Below are 23,534 nucleotides of genomic sequence, written 5' to 3'. Positions count from 1 at the left end.
TAACACTATGCATGGCACAGAATAATGACTCAACACATGGGGACTATTACTAGCCCTAAATAGATCCTATGATTTCTCACCTTGTTACATTTACTTGAGCTATCCTTTCCTCCTGAAATGCCTCTACCTATATAAATTCTATCATTTAAGGCCAGTCCCCAAGGCCACCTTCTCAAGAATTCTTCCCTTTTATTCCACCAGGATATATTCTATCCCTGCTTCAAAACTCCAGTTCATTTGAACTCCTCCCTTGGTACCTCCTTTACACTGATAAGCATACCTGAACAGTGCCCAGAGCTGAGCCTGCACTGAGCAGGTGCTTTGTGACTATTAACTGAGTTAAATCCACAGGGTGCCCAAATGTGACATGATTTCCTAGAATTTTTAGTAAGAACCCCAAGTACCTGAGCAACAACTCAATTAATTCCAGATGCCAGAGTTTCTGCTAACAACCTGAACTCAATGTTAAAAACACATGACCAAGAGCTGAATCAGGAGTGAGAAAGCATAGAGTAGTGGGGCAGAACTCTGCTGGAAGTTGCTGATGATGATAGTGTTGGTCTCCAAGATGTGCATGGTGATACATGGGTTTTCAGGGCCCGCTACTGTCATTTTTCTGTTCTGTCCAGCAACTTTTCTTTGGAATTTTCAACAAAATAATTACTAAGGAAATTGTTCACAGGCAAGTATCTTAAACATACACGCATGCTTTTTAGATGGGTGTAAATGATGACATTTGCCTACAAGAAGGGTATACTACACTTGATCTTAGCCAAAAGGCCAAGAAGTGATGTAAGAAAGGGGTATAAATGAATAACTCTGATTCCCCTCTCAGCCCTGGTGACTCTTGCTCTACCTCCAAACACCAATAAATAATGTCAAAGGAAAGAGAATTGTATAACACTACCTACCCACCCAACTCTTCCCTAAAAGGCAAACGTGTCTTTAGACTCAAGACTAAAGTTTTAGGGTTTGGATGCCAACAGGTGTGCATAATTACCCATACTGTTTTAGTGGGCACTTGTTGCACAGTCACAGAAAAGCAAAAAGAACTGCCTCACTGAAGAGAGGTTTTCAACAGCTCTGTGGAGATGTATTGACAAATTCCAGACAAAATGTAACTCTTGGACGCCTGAGTGGCTCAGTGGTTGAGCATCTGCCTTCGGCTCAGGGTGTGATCCTGGAGTTCTGGGATCGAGTCCCACATCGGGCTCCCTGCATGGAACCTGCTTCTTCCTCTGCTTGTGTCTCTGCCTCTCTATGTCTCTCATGAATAAATAAAAAAATCTTAAAAAAATATAACTCTTGTGGATTATTTTCCCTTCTTATTCCTGACTTGGGAATGTTTACTGGCAGGCAAACATATAACTTTCCATCATTAATGACTCAGAGGGAGTTTGAGGGTCATGGAAAATCAAGTAAATGATCAAATGGAGTCAAAATAAGCAGGTTGCCTTTCATATTTTGGTAGTGAAATGAATAATGCTCAATGATCTTTGAGTCATCCAAAGTCGAACTTAACATGGGAAACATGGTCCACTGCAGTGCAAAATACTGACACACATTACAAGGTCCCCAAAACAGGAGAGAAAAACTATTTTCTTGAATGGAAGAAATCATAGCTTCGTGTTCCAGCCTTAAAACCCTCCCTCTCTTTTTCTCTTCCTTCCTAGCACAGATATCTAATGAATACCTACCACATAAGGGGCCTTGTAATAAGTACTCCTGGGAATAGAGAAATAAATATTGCGCCTTCAGGTAGTTGGTAAGCTTAACAGAAAAGACAAGACTAACAAAACCAGAAACAAGTTTCTACAAAATAACATGCAGACTCCAGACACTGGCTTCCTTTCTGGAGAGGCCACCAAAGTAAGTGTGTGTTGATATATTTGATAAATAAAAGGAACATTTGTGAAAGGCCTCTGGGAAAGTCCACCCATTTATACTTACTGTATGTATTATTTTACTGGACTTGTTCAAGAAAGACTTTGTGTGATAAACTTTTTGAGGCCTTGAATGCCTGAGAATATTTCAAACTTACATTTAAAGGATATCTAGCTGGGTATAAAATTCTACGTTCCAAGTTTTGTTTCCGCTAAATACTTCGAAAATTAGCACTTCATTGTCTTCCTGTATTTTGAGTACTGGGGCTTCAATAGGATTTTATTCCTTTGTAAATGATATGCTTTTTCTTGTTGAGAAGTCTTCTATTCATCTGATATTTTTAAATTTTAATACAATGTGTCTAGATATAGGATTTTTCTTATATATCCTGTTGGGCAAATTCTGAATCCTTTTAAACTGAGGTCATCCATATTTTACTAAGACTGGGAAATTCTTGATCTTTATTTCTTCAAATACTTAGCTCTCTTCCACTTATTTTTTTTCTCTCTCCTTGGATTCTTATTATACTGACTTAACACTTCCCTTTCCATCCTTTGTATCTCTAAAACTAAAAAATATATTTTCCAACTATTTCTCCCTTCCTGATGTCTTCTGGGAAAGCTATTCAATCTGGTCATTTGTTCATCAATTCATTTTTTATCTGTATTCATGTTGTTATTAACCTCACCCCCCAATCAAGTTATTTACTTCAACTAATATTTTTCATAGCTTATATTTCTGAATGCTTCTTAGTAACTATTTATGCCTGCTTCATGTTACCAATATGAACTCTTCAGTGATATTCTAGTTTATTTTCAATTATTTTTCTGACTAGTTCATTAATTCTGCTTTGTCTGGCAGGGTCTGTTGTCTTTCTTTTGGAATAGTTACACTCCTCATAAGGCATGTTATTTAAGAGGACCAATGCTCAGTAATTTCTAAGGTTACAATAGCAGTTTTTTTGATTGATCAGACCACCTGGGTTGTAACTTTCTCAGACTAATTATAGAAACTTGACTCTTACTCTATTTGGTTTAGGTTGTATATTCACTCTTCCAAAGGTTTATTCATCCATGAAAGAAAAAACTTGCAATTAAGATAAGGTATCACCAATTGGTAGCTACTGCCATGATTATACAGCTTGAAGTATAAGTATCAGTTCTGTGTGTGGTTACTTTAAACAGACAACATAACAGGGGATCCCTGGGTGGTGCAGTAGTTTGGCACCTGCCTTTGGCCCAGGGCGTGATCCTGGAGACCCGGGATCGAATCCCACGTCGGGCTCCTGGTGCATGGAGCCAGCTTCTCCCTCTGCCTGTGTCTCTGCCTCTCTCTCTCTCTCTCTCTCTGTCTCTCATAAATAAATAAATAAATCTTAAAAATGTGCTAAACAGAGCAACATCATTATGTTTAGGGATGGCACACAGAGAAAACGATCTAATAAAATAAATGTCATCTTGGTATTTTTTCATTGTGACTTTTTCACATCACGCTTAATATGTTAAGGATTCTCTAAGAATTCTGCAGAGGCAGTGTGGTTCATCCAAAGTGGTCTGCTTTTTACCTATGACAGCCACCAGTAATCACTAGTGGTAATATAGGGACAGAAATTTGGACTCTCTTTGGGCATGGCTAATCTAAGTAAAATAGATGTGGGGTGAAAACAGCACTTGCCTGAGAATTGGTAGACCTATGTTCCAACCACAACTCTGTCACATAATAGCTGTATGATCTTGGACACATGACCTAAGTCTCTGGGCTTCAATTTCTTCATGTATAAAAGTAGGGTTGAACTACATCATCTCCAATGTCCCTTCAAGCTGTTCAAGTTTATCATTCAGTTTCATAAGGATATACCACTCCAAACAGACATCAGTATTTTATGCAGAGGAATCATAAACAAGTATACTTTAACATATAAACCATGCAATCTCATACAAAACAATCGAAAAAGAAGTCTTTATGCAAAGGGTCCAATTTGTAACTTATTCTGTAATAAAGCTCAGTCTAACCATTTCTTTTGTTAACTTTAGTCCTAACTATAGGCTGCCTCAGGGCATTTTCACAGCTTTTTACCAATCTGTCCTTGTTTAGCTTTAGCTGTTAAATCTATAGATTCCAAACGCTAAATACTAGATTAATAGGTCCCTACTAAAAGTTCCAATGTCTCAGCTAGTTCTTGTGCTCCCAGCTTAATCTTCTCTTGTCTTCCTCAGTAATCAGCTTTTGCATAGTTCCCAAGTCTCAGCCCCTTTCTCCAATTCCCATTATTTTTCTCTCCTTTTTGAATCTGAGTTTCTGAGCTGCCTTTTATGCTAGAGGCATATGATGTCATTGTGTCTACCCCCAGCTGTTCTTAATTTTCTCTCAGATCAGCTCTCTTGAAGGACTCTCAGCAGGCCCAAAGACACAGCCCTCCCTTCTAGGGTGCAGATGAAAAGCTGGGGTGGAGGGGAAAAAGGGCAGTTCACCAACCCATAATGAGTAATCCTAGCAAAATAAAGGGCAGGGCCCTCTTAATAAACACAGCACTCCAGGAAGAGGGTGGAGCCAACTGAATAAGCCTCAGGCTCTGATGAACTGAGTGTGCTCTTGGAAGCTGTCATAGCAACAGGAGTTTGCTCTCCAAGATGTTGACTATCTCTACCTAAGGCAGATCTCTAAGATTGGAGCATCACCCTCTGTGGCTGTCCTTGCTTTTCAAGGTCTTGAAGCACCTGGCCTTAACCACCTACCATGCAAACCTCCTGCCTCCAACCAAGGGCTGGCCTTCTCTGGTTTGATAGTTAAAATGGATTGTGAGGGGCTCTAGGCAAATGTAGCTTTCTCATCCACGGATGCCCATGGTTTTGTGGTGTTACAGAAAAAGCCCTGATGCACCAATTCACATGACTCATAATTCTTATTGAATTCATGTTCCAACATCCATAGTGCTACTTGAAAAATGATGATGTGATGATACTTTACACAAAGGACTGAACCTCCGTGGTGGAAATTCCTGCTATATATGGCACCAGGTTAGAGCAGATAGGATAGTGCCCATGCTAGTAACTTTGGAATGAATTTCCTACTAGGGTAGTGGTAGAAACATTTTTCTTGCCTCATCCTATTTAGGCCAGCAGCCAGTTGAGAATAAATACCTCCAGAACACAGCAATTTTGATGAGGAAAGGGAAGGACAGAGTAGGAGAACACAGTGGAAACTCACGAGGCAGGACCTAATGGACTAGTTAGCATCAGTACTCAGCCCTGGCTACACATTAGAATCTCCGGGGTGGGGAGGAGGTTACTTTTTAATTTTATTTTTAAATAATTTTAAAGTTATATAAAAGTTGCAAAAACTGGGATCCCTGGGTGGCATAGCAGTTTGGCGCCTGCCTTTGGCCCAGGGCGCGATCCTGGAGACCCGGGATCGAATCCCACGTCGGGCTCCCGGGGCATGGAGCCTGCTTCTCCCTCTGCCTGTGTCTCTACCTCTCTCTCTCTCTCTCTGTAACTATCATAAACAAATAAAAAAAAAGTTGCAAAAACTGAAGAGATAGCTGTCACACATCCAGCTATGTCAAAATCTTACATAACCATGGTACAGTTATCAAAACTAAGAAATTAACCTTGGTACAACACCATTAATAAAACTATGGATTTTATGTGGATTTCACCAGTTTCCACTAATGTCTGTTTTCTGTTCCAGGAACTGATCAGGATACTACATTGCATTTAGTCATCACATCCCTTCTCCAATCTAGGACAGCTGATCAGCTCATGTATTCATGATCTTGACACTTTGAAGAGCACTGATCAGTTATTTTTTATAATGTGCTTCACAAGTTTTCCCACTAATGTCCTTTTTTTGTTGTTCCAGGATTGAATCCAGAATACTATGTTGCACTTAGTCATCATAACTTCCTAGTTACCTCCAATCTATGGCAATTTCTCAGTATTTCCTTATTTTTCACGACCTTGACAATTTTATATAGAAACTTTTTTTAAGATTTATTTATTTATTCATGATAGACATGGGGGGGGTGGGAAGCAGGCTCCATGCCAGGAGCCCGACGTGGGACTTGATCCTGGGAACTCGATCCTGGGACTCCAGGATCGTGCTCTGGGCCAAAGGCAGGCGCTAAACCACTGAGCCACCCAGGGATCCCCAACAATTTTAAAGATTACTTTGTAAAATGTCCCCCCATTGGGCTTATCTGATATTTTCTCATGATTAAATTGGGATTATGTAATTTTGGGGAAGGATAGCACAGTGGTGAAGTGCTTTTCTCATCATATGGTATCAACATGACATCCTGGTGATGTCAGCCTTGATCACTTGGTTAAAGAGAGATCTTTCCAGTCTCTCCACTGTAACCCTACTATTTAAAAAAAAAACCTATTTTGTTGATATAATTACAGATGCATATGAATTTGAAAATGTAATGCAGAGAGGTCTTGTGTATCCTTCACTCAGTTTCCCCCAATGGTACATGCGTATATTCTTGTAACTACCATCACAATCCAGAAACAGAACAATTCCACCACCACAATGGTCTTCCTCATGCTGCCTCTCTATAGTCACAACTCTCCTCCCAATATCTCTATCTAAGTCCTGGGTACCATTAATCTGTTTTCTAGCTCTTTAATTTTATCATTTTTGAGATTATATAAATAGAATCAATCAGTATGTGACCTTTTGAGACAGGCTTTCTTCACTTGGCACAATGCCCATCATATCTATCCATATCTATCCAAGTCGTGTGTATCTGTTGTTCATTCTTTTCATTGCTGAGGAGTATTCTATAGAATGGATATACCAGTTTGTTTAATCGTTTACCTATCATTCACCAAAAGAACATTTGAGCTCTTTCCAGCTTTTGATTATTGCAAATAGCTCTGTTATGAACATTCATGGTTTTTGTATGGATAGTTTTCGTTTCTACGGAATACATGCCCAGGTGTGTGATTTCTGAGTTGTATGGTAAATTTATGCTTAGTTTTATAAGAAACCATTAAACCATTTTCCACAGTGGCTGTGCTATTTTACTTTCCCATCAGCAATGTATGAGAAATCCAGTTTTCCTGCATCCTTGCTAGCATTTGATATTATCAATATTTTTACTTTAGCTATTTGAATAGATGTATATAGTGATATCACATCAAGATACTAACTTGCATTTCTGTAATGGCTAGTGATATTGAATATCCTTTCATGTACCTACCGGTCATTTACATATCCTCTTCAGTGAAATGTATGTTGCTTTTTTTGCTTATTTTCTAATTGGATTGCTTTTTATTCTATTGAGTTTTGAGAGTTCTTTATTTTCAGAAATATTATTTACAAATAGTTTTCCCAGTTCATCACTTGTATTTTCATCTTCTTTAACAAGGTCTTTTACAGAGCAATTATTTTTACTTTTGATGAGTTCCAATTTATCAACGTTTTCCTTATATGGACCAAGTTGAAGAAACCTTTGCTTAGTCCTAGATCCAAAGGATTTTCTCCTATGTTTGTTTTCTGAAAGATTTACACTTTTACATTTTGCAAAGTTACATGATCCATTTCAGAATTATGCTAGCACAGAGTGTGAGATTTAGATCAGGTTTTTGTTTTTGTTTTGTTTGTTTGAGTTTTATGTTTTGTTTTGTTTTGGTTTTTTGCCTATGCATGTTCAATTACTCCTACATCATTTGTTGAAAAAATTATCCTTCATTGAATTGCTTTTGCAACTTGTTAAAAATCAGTTGGGCATATTTGTGTGGGTCTATTTCAGAGTTCTTTGTTCTGTTCCACTGATCTATGTGTCTACCCCTCTGTCATACTGTCTTGATTAATGCAGCCATATAATAAGTCTTGAATAATCAGTTGAGACTGATTCCTCCCACTTTATTCTTCTTTTTAAAAATTGTTTAGTTCTTCTAGGACTTAGACCTTTTCATATAAATTTTGAAGCAGTCTTCTGCTTTCCACTCTGATAAGACCTTGGAAGTCAACACTCCCATTCTTACAAGAAGAACCAGACAAACTGAAAATTCAGTGACTTTTTTGGACCCATCAAAGTAATTAGGTTTCAGGGGAAACCACCACCCCAAAATCTAGGGAGTGAGGAACATCCAACTGCAATTTAATTACCTAGAAAAGAAGCTTTTGGAATCATAAACTAGTAGGAATACCAAAAATGGTCATTTTAAAAAACCGCTGGAGGCTGACTGTGCACCACTGTGAGAATAAGAAACTTCTGAGGACTGCATACACAAATTACCAAATTTCAGGTAATCCATCAAGTTCCCACAGTAAAGATCTGAATAAGGTCCTCTTGTGACTCTGGGAAGGGGAGAGAAAGAGGAATCATTGTGAAACATGCTTAAAGCAGCTCCATAACTCTACAGGGAAATAGACTGCCAGCACCTTATCCCAGCTGGGTGAGGGCACTGCTCTCACTCCACCCTTCTGTAGCCAACTGTAGAGACAAAGACAAAGAAAACATCTTTAAAGAAGACAGAGTAGGGAGGAATGCCTTTTAAAGTAACAAGCATAAGAATTGTACCAGGCTTCTTGTCAGAAACCACACAAAAACAAAGGAGTAGAGTGAAATATTCAAAGCGTTCAAAGAAAAAAAACATCAACCCAGATTCTATATCCAGCAAAATTACTCTTCAGAATTGAAAGAGAAACTCTTTCTCAGAAAAAAAAAACTGAGGGAAATAAAAATAGACTTGCCTTACCCAAAATGTAAAAAGTTCTTCAGGGGGAAGGAAAATAATACAGGTCAGAAACTCAGACATACAAAAAAGGAAGAGTGTCAGAGAAGGGATAGAGGAAAGCAAATTAAAATCTTTTATTTTTCTAATTTTTAATTGATATAAAAGATAACTATTTAAGTAACAATAGTAATAATATATTGGTTGATTGTAGCATATAGATAAATGAAATAAATCACAAGGTCACAAGTGATAGGAGAGAAGATTTGATAGCACTCTGTTATAAGGCACCTATACTACAAGTAAAGTGTGTAGTGTTATTTGAAGATGGACTCTTAGTTAAAAACGTATACTGAAAACTCTAGGACAACTACCAAAAACTTTAAAAGAAGTATAATTGACAATCTAAGAGAAAAGATAACTTGTAATTATATAAAATCTCAATTAAAACCAGAAAAGGCAGGACAAACAGTGGAGGAATCATTTTCTTCATTCTGAAGTCTACTTTAAATGATAATATAGCCATTCCCACTTTTTAAAAATATTTGAATGGCATGTTGTTTCTTTTTTAACTTTCTTTTTTTCAGGATTTTAAAAATTTATTTCAGAGAGAGAGAGAAAGAGCATGAGCAGGAGGAAAGGCAGAGGGAAAGGGAGAAGCAGACTCCCCACTAAGCAGAGAACCCAATGCAGGGCTCAATTCTGGGAGCCTGGGATCATGACCTGAGCCCAAGGTAGATGCTTAACTGACTGAACCACCCAGGCACCCCATATTTTTCTTTCAATTTACTTACATATTAACTAGAAAATATAAATAGTAAATGGTAAAACTATTATATTTCCCTTTCCATACTTTGTTAGAACTGAATTAGTAAGTCCAGCCCACATTCAATGGAGGGGAATTAATCTTTACCTCCAGAAGGGAGGAGAAACAAAAAGTTTGTGGACACATGCTAAAACCACCATAGCAATTAATAAATATTTGGGGGGTAATACTTTGAAGCTATATCTTGCCCTCCAAGATTATTAGTAGACTTAGTTCTTTTTATTTGGGAATGGCATTTGGAAAACAAAATGTGATTCTAGGTGAGCTCAATTCTCCTTGAATGTTGCTGCTTCCAGGCCATGTCAGTGGACAGAGCTAGGAAACACATAAAGTAAAATAATCCATATATATACATATATTGATGCTTATTTCTATATCTATCTTTATACATATATATTTATATATGTATAGATATGTTTATATGAATTTTTATATTGATATCTCTAACTTTAATCTAGTACCACAGGGTTTATTCTAGCTTTCCTTCCTTGCTTATTTGTAATTTGTTTCTATGGCAGATTCTTGGAGGTGTCTTTAAAAATACAGATAATTAAGAGCTCTCTACCCAAAATTAATTAAGTTGGATGCACCCATATGTTTTAAATATTCACCCAGGCAAGACCAGATACATAACTTGTAGGGCCCAATGCAAAATGAATATGTGGAATGCCTTGTTTAAAAAGCAGGAAAAATGTGTTATTAAAGGTACTAAAACATAAAGATTTTTTCCTTTTTTCCGTGGTCTCTCATTCAGTTTGTCCTGGTATTTTCTATTTGCAATTCAGTGTCACTCTAAGTCAAGAAAAACTATAATTTTAAATTATTAACATATATTTTACTGTTCATCTTTTTGTGCAATTTCAGTTTTAAGTAAAAATATCAGACCATTTAACTTGTACACAGAGTTAACAAAATTACACAATTTGTATTTCATTCCTTATCCCTGGAAGGTGCCTTGAGTTGGCCAGAAAAGTGGCATAAGCCAGATTTGGAAAGTTGGAATGAGGAAGAGACAGCTACCCAGATATGGAATAAGCCCAAAGGATACTTTCCAGGACACAGGGATTCTTATGGGGCAGGCATAGACCACGAAGGGCAACATGGAACCCCATCCCATGACTTGTGCATATACATGGCACAAGTCATGGGGTGGGGCTTAACAACTGTTGGGTCCCCCCTTCCATCACCTGCAGGACTGACATGCTATGCTTTATCAGAGGGCAGGGAAATTGAGATAGGCATCTCCCTTTCTGTGAGCCTGCTACCCCAACCAAAAGTATATAGGCACCTCTTAAGGGTATTACAACCTCTCCACAAAGATGCACTAGGTACCTGGCTCAGGGATGGGTAAGAGGCCACCACCACTGAGTTGCTCACTGAATGTGCCTGGTATATGCAAGGATGGTTATTGTCATGCCCTACCCTGAAAGATGGCAGAAAATGTACACTTGGCTTTGATCCTCCCCACCTCTAGGCTCTTGCTGGGAATGGATGGACTTGGATGGGGAAAGATAAAAGGTGCTCAGAGTATTAGGAATCAAGGGACTGGCAATCAAGAACCCATCCTGAAGATATGCAGAAGTAGTGGGAGGTGGAACTGTATGTGAATCAAGGTTCCAAGCCCCCAGTGCATGTTCCATTGTCCCACTGGCCTTCACTTACAGATTCAAAGATAAAATTATCAAGAATTTCAAATGGCAATAATAGGGCATTAATACCCCAGCATAGGGCCACTGCAGGACAAAAAACAAAAGTAAAATGAGAACGTATACATATTGGGGGATTTATCACAGGCCCTTTCTTTTTTTTTTTCTTAAGATTTTATTTATTTATTTGACAGAGCCAGAGTAGGCACAGGCAGAGGAAACAGCACAGGGAGAGAGAGAGAAGCAAACTTCCTGCGGAGCAGGGTACCTGATACAGGGCTCGCCAGGACCCTGGGATCATGACCTGAGCCAAAGGCAGACAATTAACTGACTGAGCCACCCCAGTGCCCCATCACAGGCCCTTTTTGACAGTTTGGCCCTAACAGTTAATCTCCTGGGGAAAGATGGACAAGTTCAGTGTCAAGAACTGGAGCTATGGAATTGGAATCCTAAACCTGCCTCTTACCAGGCTGCCATGTGACCTTGGACAAGTTAATGTACATCTTTGTCCTCTAGATACACTATCCTGCCTTCTTCACCAGGAAATTGTCTGGTATGAATTATATCAATAGGCTTCACTGGTCGCTGGCTTCTGATTGATTGGGTTTGGCCAAAAAGAACTCTGGAGAGTGATCAAAGATAAGAAGCATGCAGCTTCCTCTTGGCTTCCTCCCTATGGGGAGTTGGCTATTTACTTTGACCAAAGACCACTGCTCATTTCAGTGCTACCTGCTCTAGAGATCTCTCCTCCTAGATGTTCTCTTTCTAGACACTCCTTTCCTTCATCCTTTGGGCCTGGGTGGGGGGAGGGGGGTAACAGACCCATTGTACTAGCCCCAGGGTTTCATTAGCCCCTGTGGTTTCCCCACAACCTGCCTATACCTTGTAAATAGTCCCTTTACTAAACCTTCCTCAAACTACCCTACTTTGAGCATATCATATGATTCCTATTAGGACCCTAATACAGAACCTTACCTCCCTCAACTTTAAAATGGAGATGGAAACACCTATATCATGGCATAACTGTAAGAATTTAAATGAGTCAAGTTATATGAAAGCATCCAGCAGTGTCTGGCACAAAACAGATGCCAGGTTAGCTCCCTTCTCACATTCCTTTCTTCTTCAAAAGCTATTTTAGGTTTTGGATTTGAGTCCCAGCATTACCACTTATGAGCTAAATAATTTTCATCAAGTTGTTTCACCACTCTGAACCTTAGTTTGCACATTTTAAAAGTGGAATTTATTTAACAAATTCATCCTACTAATATTGACTTATTTTCTGCTATGTACTATGAACTGCTCTGAGCAGTGAGTTAAAACTACCTGTCTTGCCTACTTCATAGGGATATTGTAAAGAACAAAAGGCAATGAGTCCTTAAACATAACAAACTACCAAAACTCCTCCAAGATGAAATAGATGAACTGAACAGTCCTACAATCACAATCATTAAATAAATATGATTTTAGTTGAAACCTTCCGAAAAAGAAATATTCAGGCCTAGATTATTTTGCTAGCAAATTCTATACAAAATTTAAAGCAGAAATAATACCAGTTCTATACAATCTCTTCCAAAAAATAGAAAAGGAGATGTGTCCCAATTTATAGAAAATGGCAAACCTAACACTGATACCAAAATCAGACAAAACCAATTCCAAAAATGTAAACTATAGACAAATATCCCTCATGAGTATGGACACAGAAATCCTTAACAAATATTATATAAAATCCAGCAATATATAAAGAAATAATATAGTACAATCAAGTGGGGTTTATCATGGATTATTACAAGGTTGGTTCAATATTGGAGAGGATGTGGAGAAAGGGGAACCCTCTTGCACTGTTGGTGGAAATGTGAACTGGTGCAGTCACTCTGGAAAACTGCGTGCAGGTTCCTCAAAGAGTTAAAAATAGATCTGCCCTACGACCCAGCAATTGCACTGCTGGGGATTTACCCCAAAGATACAGATGCAGTGAAACGCCGGGACACCTGCACCCCGATGTTTACAGCAGCAATGTTCATAATAGCCAAACTGTGGAAGGAGTCTTGGTGTCCATCGAAAGATGAATGGATAAAGAAGATGTGGTCTATGTATACGATGGAATATTACTCAGCCATTAGAAACAACAAATACCCACCATTTGCTTCGACGTGGATGGAACTGGAGGGTATTATGCTGAGTGAAATAAGTCAATTGGAGAAGGACAAACATTGTATGGTCTCATTCATTTGGTGAAAGGGAATAAAGGGGGAAGGAGAAAAATGAGTGGGAAATATCAGAAAGGGAGACAGAACATGAGAGATTCCTAACTCTGGGAAACTAACAAGGGGTGGTAGAAAGGGAGGGGGGCAAGGGGTGGGGGTGACTGGGTGACGGGCACTGAGGGGGGCGCTTGATGGGATGAGCACTGGGTGTTATGCTATATGTTGGCAAATTGAACTCCAATTTAAAAAAATGTAAAAAAAATCAATCAATGTAATCTACACTATTACCAGCTTATAAAAGAAAAACTACATGATTATATTAATTGATGCAGAAAAAGCATTTGAGAAAAATCAACATAAATTGATAAAAACTCTCAGCAAGTAGGAATAAAAGGAAATTTCCTCAACCTGATAAAGAGTGTCTCCAAAAAAAACCTAAGATAACAACATACTTAATGGCAAAAGACTAAATGTTTTCTCCCTAAGACTGGGAACAATGCAAAACATCTTCTCTCACCACCAATTCAACATCATACTGGAGCGTTAGCGAATGCAATAAGGCGAGAAAGATAAACAAAAGGCATAAATATTGGAAAGAAATAAAATTCTATTTGCAGGCAACATAACTTCCTACACATAAAATCCCAAGGAATCTACCAAAAAAACTTAAACAACATAACTGAGTTTACTAAAGTGGTAGGATACAAAGTCAACATAGAAAAATCGGTCATATTTCTGGGATGCCTGGGTGGTTCAGTGGTTAAATGTCTGCCTTTGGCTCAGGTCATGATCTCAGGGTCCTGGGATCAAGTCCCGTATCAGGCTCCCTGCAGGGAGCCTGCTTCTCCCTCTGCCTCTCTCTGTGTGTCTCTCATGAATAAATAAATAATTTTTAAAAAAGAAAAATTGGTCATATTTCTATGTACTCCTAACGTACCACTGGAAACTAAATACATATGCTTAACATATAAGTATATATTAAATGTATTTTTATGTATACATATACATATTTTTATATACATATACACATACAACATTATAGTAGCTCAGATAAAATGGAATACTAAGGTGTAAATCTAACAAAATATGTACAGATTTTGTATGATGAAAACCATAAAACAGTGATGAAAGAAAACAAAGATCCAAAAAGATCTAGGGGGCACCTGGGTGGCTCAGTCAGTTATGCATCCAACTCTTGATCTCAAGGTTGTGAGTTTAAAAGCCCCATGCTGGGTTCCACATTGGGCATGGAGCCTAGTTAAAAAAATAAATAAAGCATTTTTGCCCAGAAAGCAGAATAAAAAAAAAGAACACATACTTTTGGGGCACCTGGGTGGCTCAGTCAGTTGAGCATCCAACTCTTGATTTCAGTTCAGGTCATGGTCTCAGGGTCATGAGATCGAGTCTCATGTCAGGCTCCATGCTCAGCACAGAGTCTGCTTAGGATGCTCTCTCTCCCTCTCCCTCTGCTCTTCCTCTTGCTCATGCTCTCTCTAAATAAATAAATAAAATCTTTTTCAAAATTTGAAAAAAATATGTAGATTTAAAAAAAATAAAGGGAAAGATCTAAATATACAGAGATATAATGTGTTTATGGGTTGAAAGAAACAACATAGTACAAATGTCAATTCTTCCCAAACTAATCCATAGATGTAATGCAAGTCCAATCAATATCCCAACAGAATTTCTTTTTAGTTTTCAGGGAAATGAATTGTAAAATTTATTTGAAAAGCAAAGGAACAAAAAGAGCTAAAACATTTTTTTTTAAAAAAGAATACAGTTAGAGGAATAACACTACTGATTTTAAGATTTACTATAAATCTGAAATAAACTGTTGGGACTTTGTCAAAATAAAAAGCTTCTACACAGGGGCACCTGGGTGGCTCAGTCAATAGAGCATCCAACTTTTGATCTCAGGTCTTGATCTCAGGGTTGTGAGTTCAAGCCTCATGTTGGGCATGGAGCCTACTTAAAAAAAAGCTTATGCACAACAAAGGAAACAATCAACAAAACTAAAAGGCAACATAAGGAATGGGAGGTGATATTTGCAAATGACATACCTGGTAAAAGGTTAGTATCCAAAATCTATAAGAACTTAACAAACTCAATAGTCAAAAAAACAAAAAATCCAATTAAAAAGTGGGAAGAACACATGAATTGACATTTTTCCAAAGAAGATATATAGTTGGCTAACACACTTGAAAAGATGCTCAACATCACTCATCATCAAGGAAATACAAATCAAAACCACAATGAAATACTACCCCCCAACTATCAGAATGGCTAGAATCAACAATGCAAGAAACCACAGGTGTTGACAAGGATGTGGAAAAAGGGGAACCCTCTTACACTGTTGGTGGGAATGCAAACTGGTGCAGCGACCCTGGAAAACAGTATGGAGGCTCCTCAAAAAGTTAAAAATAGAACTATCTTACAATCCAGCAATTGCACCACTAGGTATTTACCCAAAGGATACAAAAATACAGATTTGAAGGGACACATGCACCAATGATTATAGCAGCATTATCAATAATAGCCAAATAACAAAAAGAGCCTAAATGTCCATCGACTGATAAGTGGATAAAGAAGATGTGATATATAGAAATACACAATGGAATATTACTCAGTTATCAAGAAGAATAAAATCTTGCCATTTGCAACAACATGAATGGAAATGGAGTGTATTATGCTAAGCGAAATAAGTTAGAGAAAGACAAATACCATATAATTTCCCTCATATGTGGAATTTAGGAAACAAAACAAATTAGCAAAGGGGGAAAAAGAGAGAGAAGCAAACCAAGAAACAGACTCAACCATAGAGAACAAACCAGTGGTTAAGAGGGGAGGTTGGGGGGATCCCTAGGTGGCTCAGCGGTTTAGCACCTGCCTTCAGCCCAGGGTGTGATCCTGGAGACCCGGGATCGAGTCCAATGTTGGGCTCCCTGCATGGAGCCTGCTTCTGCCTCTGTGTGTGTGTGTGTGTGTGTGTGTGTGTGTGTGTGTGTGATGAATAAATAAATAAAATCTTTTTTTAAAAAAGAGGGGAGGTTGGTAGGGAGGATGGGTAAAATAGATGATGGGGATTAAGGAGTATACTTATATTGATGAGCACGGGGTGATGTATGGAAGTGCTGAATCACTATATTGTATACCTGAAACTAATATTACACTGCATATTAACTAACTAGAAGTTAAGTAAAAACTTAAGGAAAGGACTTACTAAAAAAAAAAGACTTACTAAAAGTCTGAACTAATCAAGACAGTACGGTATTAGCAAAGGGAAGGAACCACAGATCAGTGAAATAGAACAGAGTCCAGAAATAGACTCACATAAATATGTCAATTGATTTTTGAAAAAGGTACAAAAGCAATTCAATGGAGAAAGGATAAAATTTTCAACAAATGATACTAAAACAACTTTATACTCATATACAAACAATTTAACCTTGACCTAAATCTCACACCTAATACAAAAGTTAACACAAGGTGGATAACTGATCCACATGTAAACATAAAACTATAAAATTTTTAGGAAAAAAAATAGGAGAAAATCTTTATAACCTAGGGTTAGGTGGAGTTCTTAGATATAATACCAAAAGCATGATCTATTTTTAAAAAGTTGACAAATTTGGATTTCATAAAACTTTAAGTTTTGCTCTGTGAAAGACATTTTGAAGAGAATAAAAAGACAAGCTACAGACCGGGAGAAAATATTTTCAAATCACAACTTTGACAAAGGACTTGTATCTAATATATATAAAGAACTCTTAAAAATCAACACTTTATCCCCCTAACCATGAAAATCAATCTGGTTCAACTTGCTTTCACTGAGAATGTGCTCTAGGCCACTAGCTGCTTCCACATCCAGTGTCTCACTGAATCCTTATACCAACCCTTAGAGGAGGTAGTGATTTTTTTTTGAAGATGTTATTTATTTATTCATGAGAGACACGGAGAAAGAGAGAGAGAGAGGCAGAGACATAGGCAGAGGGAGAAGCAGGCTCTATGCAGGGAGCCTGATGTGGGATTCAGTCCCAGGATCCCAGGATCACAAACTTAGCTGAAGACAGATGCTCAACCACTGAGCCACCCAGGTGCCCTGGGAGGTAGTGATTTTTATCCACATTTTAGGATGAGAAGACTGAGACATCAATAGTAAACAGAGAATAAATATTAAGTTAGATAAGAAACTGGATAGTAAGGCACTTCAATCTTAATCCAAGATTACACCATTTTGATTTCCCATTATGAGGCCATGTTATGATTCGTGGAGTTAGTAAGGGTTTTTAGAAAGAAAAAAAGTTTTTGCTGGAGTAAGTAGCACTGTAGGTATGGAAACCTGGTAATCTGAATTGGGCCCAAATTAGGGGCATTTTCTCAAGCTTGAGGCTTCCATGCTTGCAAGATACAGCAGGAGAAACATCAGGTGATTAAAGAAGGAAAGACTTCCTGGCTGGTCAGGGGCCTCCATGTTCCAATGTATGGATGGGGGAGCTCATGGAGTCTTTGAAGGAGAAGGGATATTCTTTTTTTTAATTTTTATTTATTTATTCATGAGAGACACAAAGAGAGAGAGGCAGAGACACAGGCAGAGGGAGAAGCAGGCTCCATGCAGGGAGCCCGACATGGGACTCGATCCAGGGTTTCCAGGATCACACCCTGGGCCGAAGGCAGGCGCTAAACCGCTGAGCCACCAGGGCTGCCCAAGAAGGGATATTCTTAAGTTTCTTTCAGACTCAGAGTAAGAGAAAATAGGGAAAGTAAAATAGAGAAGTGGAAGAAAGAAAAATATCCAAAATGCCATTTCTTCTGCCTTAGCAAGGTCAGTTGAACACATTAGCATATCTTTCCTCTTGCCTCCTTTCCGGTTTCATGCCATAGATGACAGATAAAGTATTTAACTTTATGAATTTCATTAAGACATGATCATTAGTGTGAATCACTGAGTGAAAAAGCCCAGGTACAAAAAAAAAATGCCCAGGTACCTTTTGGGACATCCAACTTGACCAGGTTTTTTCTTCCTCGGCCTCATAGTAAAAAACAGTGATGTTGCAGTGGATACTTTGTCTATCCAGGATCATCAATCCCCTTGCAACTTTTAAATATCGATCAAAACTGGTATTGATGAGAGGAAATACTATCTTTGATTTTAAATAGACCTTATGGCACAAATAATCCAGTATCAGACATCATTCTAGTAACCACGGACCAAGCCAAATGGGCTATAGAAGGTAAAGGAGACCCCTGTATTAGGAAGAATCTGAACCACATCTCATTCAGTGTAAAGGTCAGTTTTCCTTCTGGCAGGAATAGATTTAACATAGTCCATTCAAAACATGCTCTTCACAATTCACTGGGGCTTTAAGAAAGGTAGAGAACCTTAAACAGGTGCACTTTATTCTAGAAACCTTTTGTTGGACACCTGTACACATACATAGATGACAATCAATAGCAAGAATAAAAGTTTTATCTCATTTCCACAGTACATTTTCCTTCATATGCCTCCAATCAGCAGTGTTCTACCTCTGGAATTCCAAGCTCAACTTGTACCTAAGCACTGTCAAATGAAAAGGAGATAATAAAATTACTAGTGTGTTGCAAGGTGATTAAATTTACATAATGACTCTGGATTTGATTAAATGCCAGATCCCCTTCCAAAAAATTACCTGTAGAGGCATTAAATCTTACAGCCACACACACTTCACTGCATTTACGCTTTATCCACAGAAGCTCCAGTTTATCTTAGCAGAGATTACTGCCATCCCTCCACAGGAACACAGCATGCAGGTAATGCCTGGAAGCTTATTCAGAAAAGTGGCAGGGGCTCATGCAGCTGATTTGCAGAATAAATATCAGAAAAAAATGTGAGACAGTCATTGTGTTCATCTAGAGAAAAGATCGTACCACAGGCTCAGAGGCAGACTTTTCTACTCTACTGAAAATGAAAAGGCTTCTTAAAATGCCATCCAAATACCTTCTCCTGAAACCCAAGGCTTTCACCTACTAACAAAGTCTAAGGAGCTCACCATAGGCTTGCCCTTCCAGGAGTATACTGGCAAAGAGTGAGGCGATGGTATTCCATATCTGGAATCCATTCCTGTCAGGTTGGTAGGTAACTTAACCATGTGCTTTCATCCTATGTATTATCTCAGATCAGGATGACACAACAGGGTATCTTCTCCTTGTTCAGTTGCTGCAGGGCCCTGGATGACAGTCTTTGAAATAAAAACATTCACACAAACAAGTCACAAACTTATGCATTATAGTCATGACAGGCACTGAAGCTGATACAGATTTCAGATTATCCACCATACCTAATGAAAAGGACTGCACAACAAAAGTGTTTTTAAATATCATTTGCCTCTAAGCCAAGCCTCCAATGGGGCTCGTACTGCCTTCTGAAAGGAAAAGATGTCTTAAACACCGTCCAATGGAACAGTAAGAAAAGAGACCATACTGTCAGCATGTTGTTCATTCCCTGGGTCCAAACTGATTCAGTCAAAGAAAACTGATTACTTCTCTGCCATGACTGATGTAAACTAGTCATTCCACATATCCCTGGTTTCAGCAGCAGGCAGAGTCTTGGCTGGGCAACTAGAGAAATCTACTACACCCCACGAAAGCTCTTGGTGTTGTTCCATGTTCTATATATCCATCCTCTTCAAGGCATCTGACTTTTTGCTCTCAAATGTGCATCAATCCCTTGCATCATTCACAAAGGTTAAGAGGTAGCTATAGCTATGGTCTACCTACAGCACAGCCTACATAAAGTGCACCTGCACTATATTCAGTGAAGGTAAGACTCAGGTCAGTGCATCATTGTTAAGTTGTAAATAGTTAACCACAATTGTGGCAAGCAGGTTGCCTTAGCAACCTGAAACAGTACTTTAGCATATGTCCGACCAACAGTACTTACAAAATAACCTTTTAAAACGTGCCATTATTGGGCTATTTTTCAAGTGTGCAACAATTTGAATATAAAAAGACCAAATTTCCAGTTGCCAGCACAAAGTAAGGACTATAAACTAGTGGATTAACATTTTCTAGGCATCTGTTATAGTCCTTAAAAATATGTGTGAGTGCAATAAATAAATAATTTTAAAGGACACAGGATGTTTTACTATTTCAAAAAAATCATATCATTTGTTAATTTTTATAATAATCATTTGGAGGGCTAAGACCAAAATTTGTTTCCCTGCAAAATGTTTTTCTTTATCACACTGGTTTATTATGTTAGAGTTGCTGTGAGTCATGAAACTGCCTTGTTCCATTTTTCTTTTAAAAAAAATCCCCAGGGAACTCAGGGAATTAAACTCATAAATTTAATTTCAATATCTGGTAAGCTGTGAGGACAATTATTAAGGCAGTCATTTATGAGTACCTAGGGGAAACCCAAGTGATAAACAGTAGTCAATATGGATTCTTCAAACACAAATCATGCCAAACGAAGCTAATTCCTGTTTGTGATAGGATGGAGAGCTGAACGGTAAAAGAGGATGAAGCAAAGTGAACATATCTTAGAGAGAGAAGCATCTGATATAATTTAATCTGACATTCTTATAGGAATACCATAGAAAGACAATAAATAGAGCTAGTAAAAGAAAAACCTGATGAAATAGCTAGAATTGGTTTGGTATACGCGCAAAGTGAGTGGAACCAATGACAGCGAAGGATAAATTTCAAACACAACACCACCCAGATCAAGAATAACCATTCTTGGGTTATGTCAACATGGATTGTAGTCTTAGTCAATATAATCAGAGTACATGTAGTTACATATACTACTGGGGAAAAAAATAAATTAAATGCATTATTGATATATTGGAGCTGTTTAAATCAATCCCATGTGGTGTGTTTTCTAAAGTCAACTATTTCTCATGTCAAGAATCTTCATCAAATACATATGACTGTAACTGGAAGGTATCTGCACAAAGAGACCCAGAGGCTGTGATAATAGGGAAAAGATTCCTTTATGATTGAGGGAGGGGTAGTAACCCAAGACTTCTTTAGTTGACAGAACAAGTCCAAACCCTTGGCCTAGCATCAAGGCTCATCATAAACTGGGTCAGGCTCACCTTCCCAGTTTTTATTTCAGACTGCTCTCCAGCCTACCAGACCAATCGCCATTTCCTGGGCTACCACACCTGTGGGGTATATGGCTCCTCAGCCTAAACTATCTTTCACCTCAATGTCTTCCTGTGATAGTCTCATCAATCCTTAAGACCAAGCTCAAAAGCTTCTTCTTCCAAACAATCTTTCCAGATTCCCTCCTTAAACTTTCCATTCCTCCAGTACTCCCATAGCACCTTGTTTAAACTTCTCTATACACTTTTATTATTGTCTTCTGTGTATGACAATTAACAGTGTACATGTTGACTTCCCTGTTAGATGGTGAAGTCCTGTAGGGCGAGAGTCACGTCTTATCCATTCTTTATCTTTTTCACAGCAGGCAGTCAACAAATATTTGTGGAACTGAATTGGATGAGAACTGAAATAAACACGCCATCTAGACATTTATTATTGACAAAGTCCTACAATTCTAGGGCAATGGCTATTGGTTTGGTTTTTCCCTTTCTGGATTTTCAGGTTCATTTTCCCAGTGCTGGGAATAAAATAAAAATAAAAACCTGAAAATAGGTATAAATAAACACTCATCCTACCATTTAATTTCTACCAGATAGTGAAGAAATAAAAGGCATTTACCTGACATCTGGAACGGCCTTTCTTTTGGACTCCAAGGAATGTAGAAGTGTTCAATTCAGTGCTTGGGCCATGACCACACTTGGATTCTAAATCCCCAAAGCATGAGAGGAAAACAGTTGGAGAACTGGGTTTGGAGACCACCACAAGGAGGAGTCCAGAACAGAAATCCTCTCCTGGCTGTCATGTACCTTCTCTTACATGCCTCATCCAGATAAATCTGAATTTAAAGAGGCAACACCCAAGGTGGGTAGCACTGATAGGCAAACTGAAGGACTCTGATCTGGAAAATAAAATAAAAGACTGCTTCTCTCTTGTATATTGGTCTTGGGGTCAAAGTAGAAACTGCAAGCCTATGCCTGTAACTGAAGTGGAGCTGGAATACACTAAGCAAAAATGCCCAACAGTGGCCGATTCAGCCTGAGGTTTTTTTTTTTTTAATTTTTTTTAAAAAAATTTATTTATTTACGATAGTCACAGAGAGACAGAGAGAGAGAGAGAGAGGCAGAGACACAGGCAGATGGAGAAGCAGGCTCCATGCACCGGGAGCCCGACGTGGGATTCGATCCTGGGTCTCCAGGATCTCGCCCTGGGCCAAAGGCAGGCGCTAAACCGCTGCGCCACCCAGGGATCCCTCAGCCTGAGGTTTTATAACAGTATCGCACAGGAGGACTGTGAGGGTTCATAATGTGGGAATCCCTTTTCAGTGTGCATTCTAAGCAGGAAGTGCTACTTCCCACCCGAGATCCTTCCAATGGTTTAGCTCGTAAGAAAGTGCTGCTCTAGTGAGAGAGAACTCCACACCACTCTCTTGCACAGAGCCTGAATGCAGCATATACCTAGGGAGCAGCTGTTGTGGCTTGCCCTGAGAGAATTGCAGGCTTACAGAAAGGCTCAGGCTGTTCAGTATGATTGGCTAGCCAGGAAACACTTGCTGACTTAAGTGTTATAAAGTTATAGTTCAACCATGCATCTTAAAGGGAATCAGCAGGAAAGGAACATGCTGACACGGAAAGCATACCAAGGTGTACAAGGAAGTGGATTTATAAAACTGTTTTTAACAAGCTCCAATCAATGTTTCCTGAAAAAAGCATGAACGTGTACATATATATCTGTGCATATACATATGAACGAATGCATACACCATACATATACGCATAGAAAAGTTCTGGAAGGATAAATAAGAAATTATTGCTGATGATCATGCCAAAGGAGTGAGAGTAGGACCTTGAAGGCACTTCTCATTTCATTTTATACCCTTCTGTGGTGTTTGTATTTTTACTGTAAATATGTATTGCTTTTATAATTTAAAAAGGAACACCACCACCAGAAAAGAGTACCTTGAGAAACTCAGAACATTGCACAGTGTTTTGCACAAAGTAGGACTTAGTAAATGTTTGAATGAAAGTCACTCAATTGTCCCATCAGTTGGTCTATGAGAAGGGAGAGAAGGAGATTAAAAGAAGATAAAAGAGGGCAGCCCGAGTGGCTCAGTGGTTTAGCGCTGACTTCAGCTCAGGGCGTGATCCTGGAGTCCCAGGATAGAGTCCCATGTCGGCCTCCCTGCATGGAGCCTGCTTCTCCCTCT

At 38.6% G+C, this 23,534-nt stretch overlaps 1 pseudogene; it reads right to left on the bottom strand.

Annotated features, from left to right (window-relative positions):
* Positions 1-641: 641 nt before the first annotated feature.
* Positions 642-792, bottom strand: LOC129518973 (U2 spliceosomal RNA; annotated as a pseudogene).
* Between the last annotated feature and the right edge of the window lie 22,742 nt (positions 793-23,534).

The sequence above is a fragment of the Nyctereutes procyonoides genome, unplaced genomic scaffold, assembly GCF_905146905.1.
Source record: "Nyctereutes procyonoides isolate TBG_1078 unplaced genomic scaffold, NYPRO_anot_genome, whole genome shotgun sequence".
Taxonomy (NCBI): Eukaryota; Metazoa; Chordata; class Mammalia; order Carnivora; family Canidae; genus Nyctereutes; species Nyctereutes procyonoides.
The sequence above is the reverse complement of the archived record's forward strand: the minus strand, read 5'-3'. Positions and strand labels throughout refer to the sequence as shown.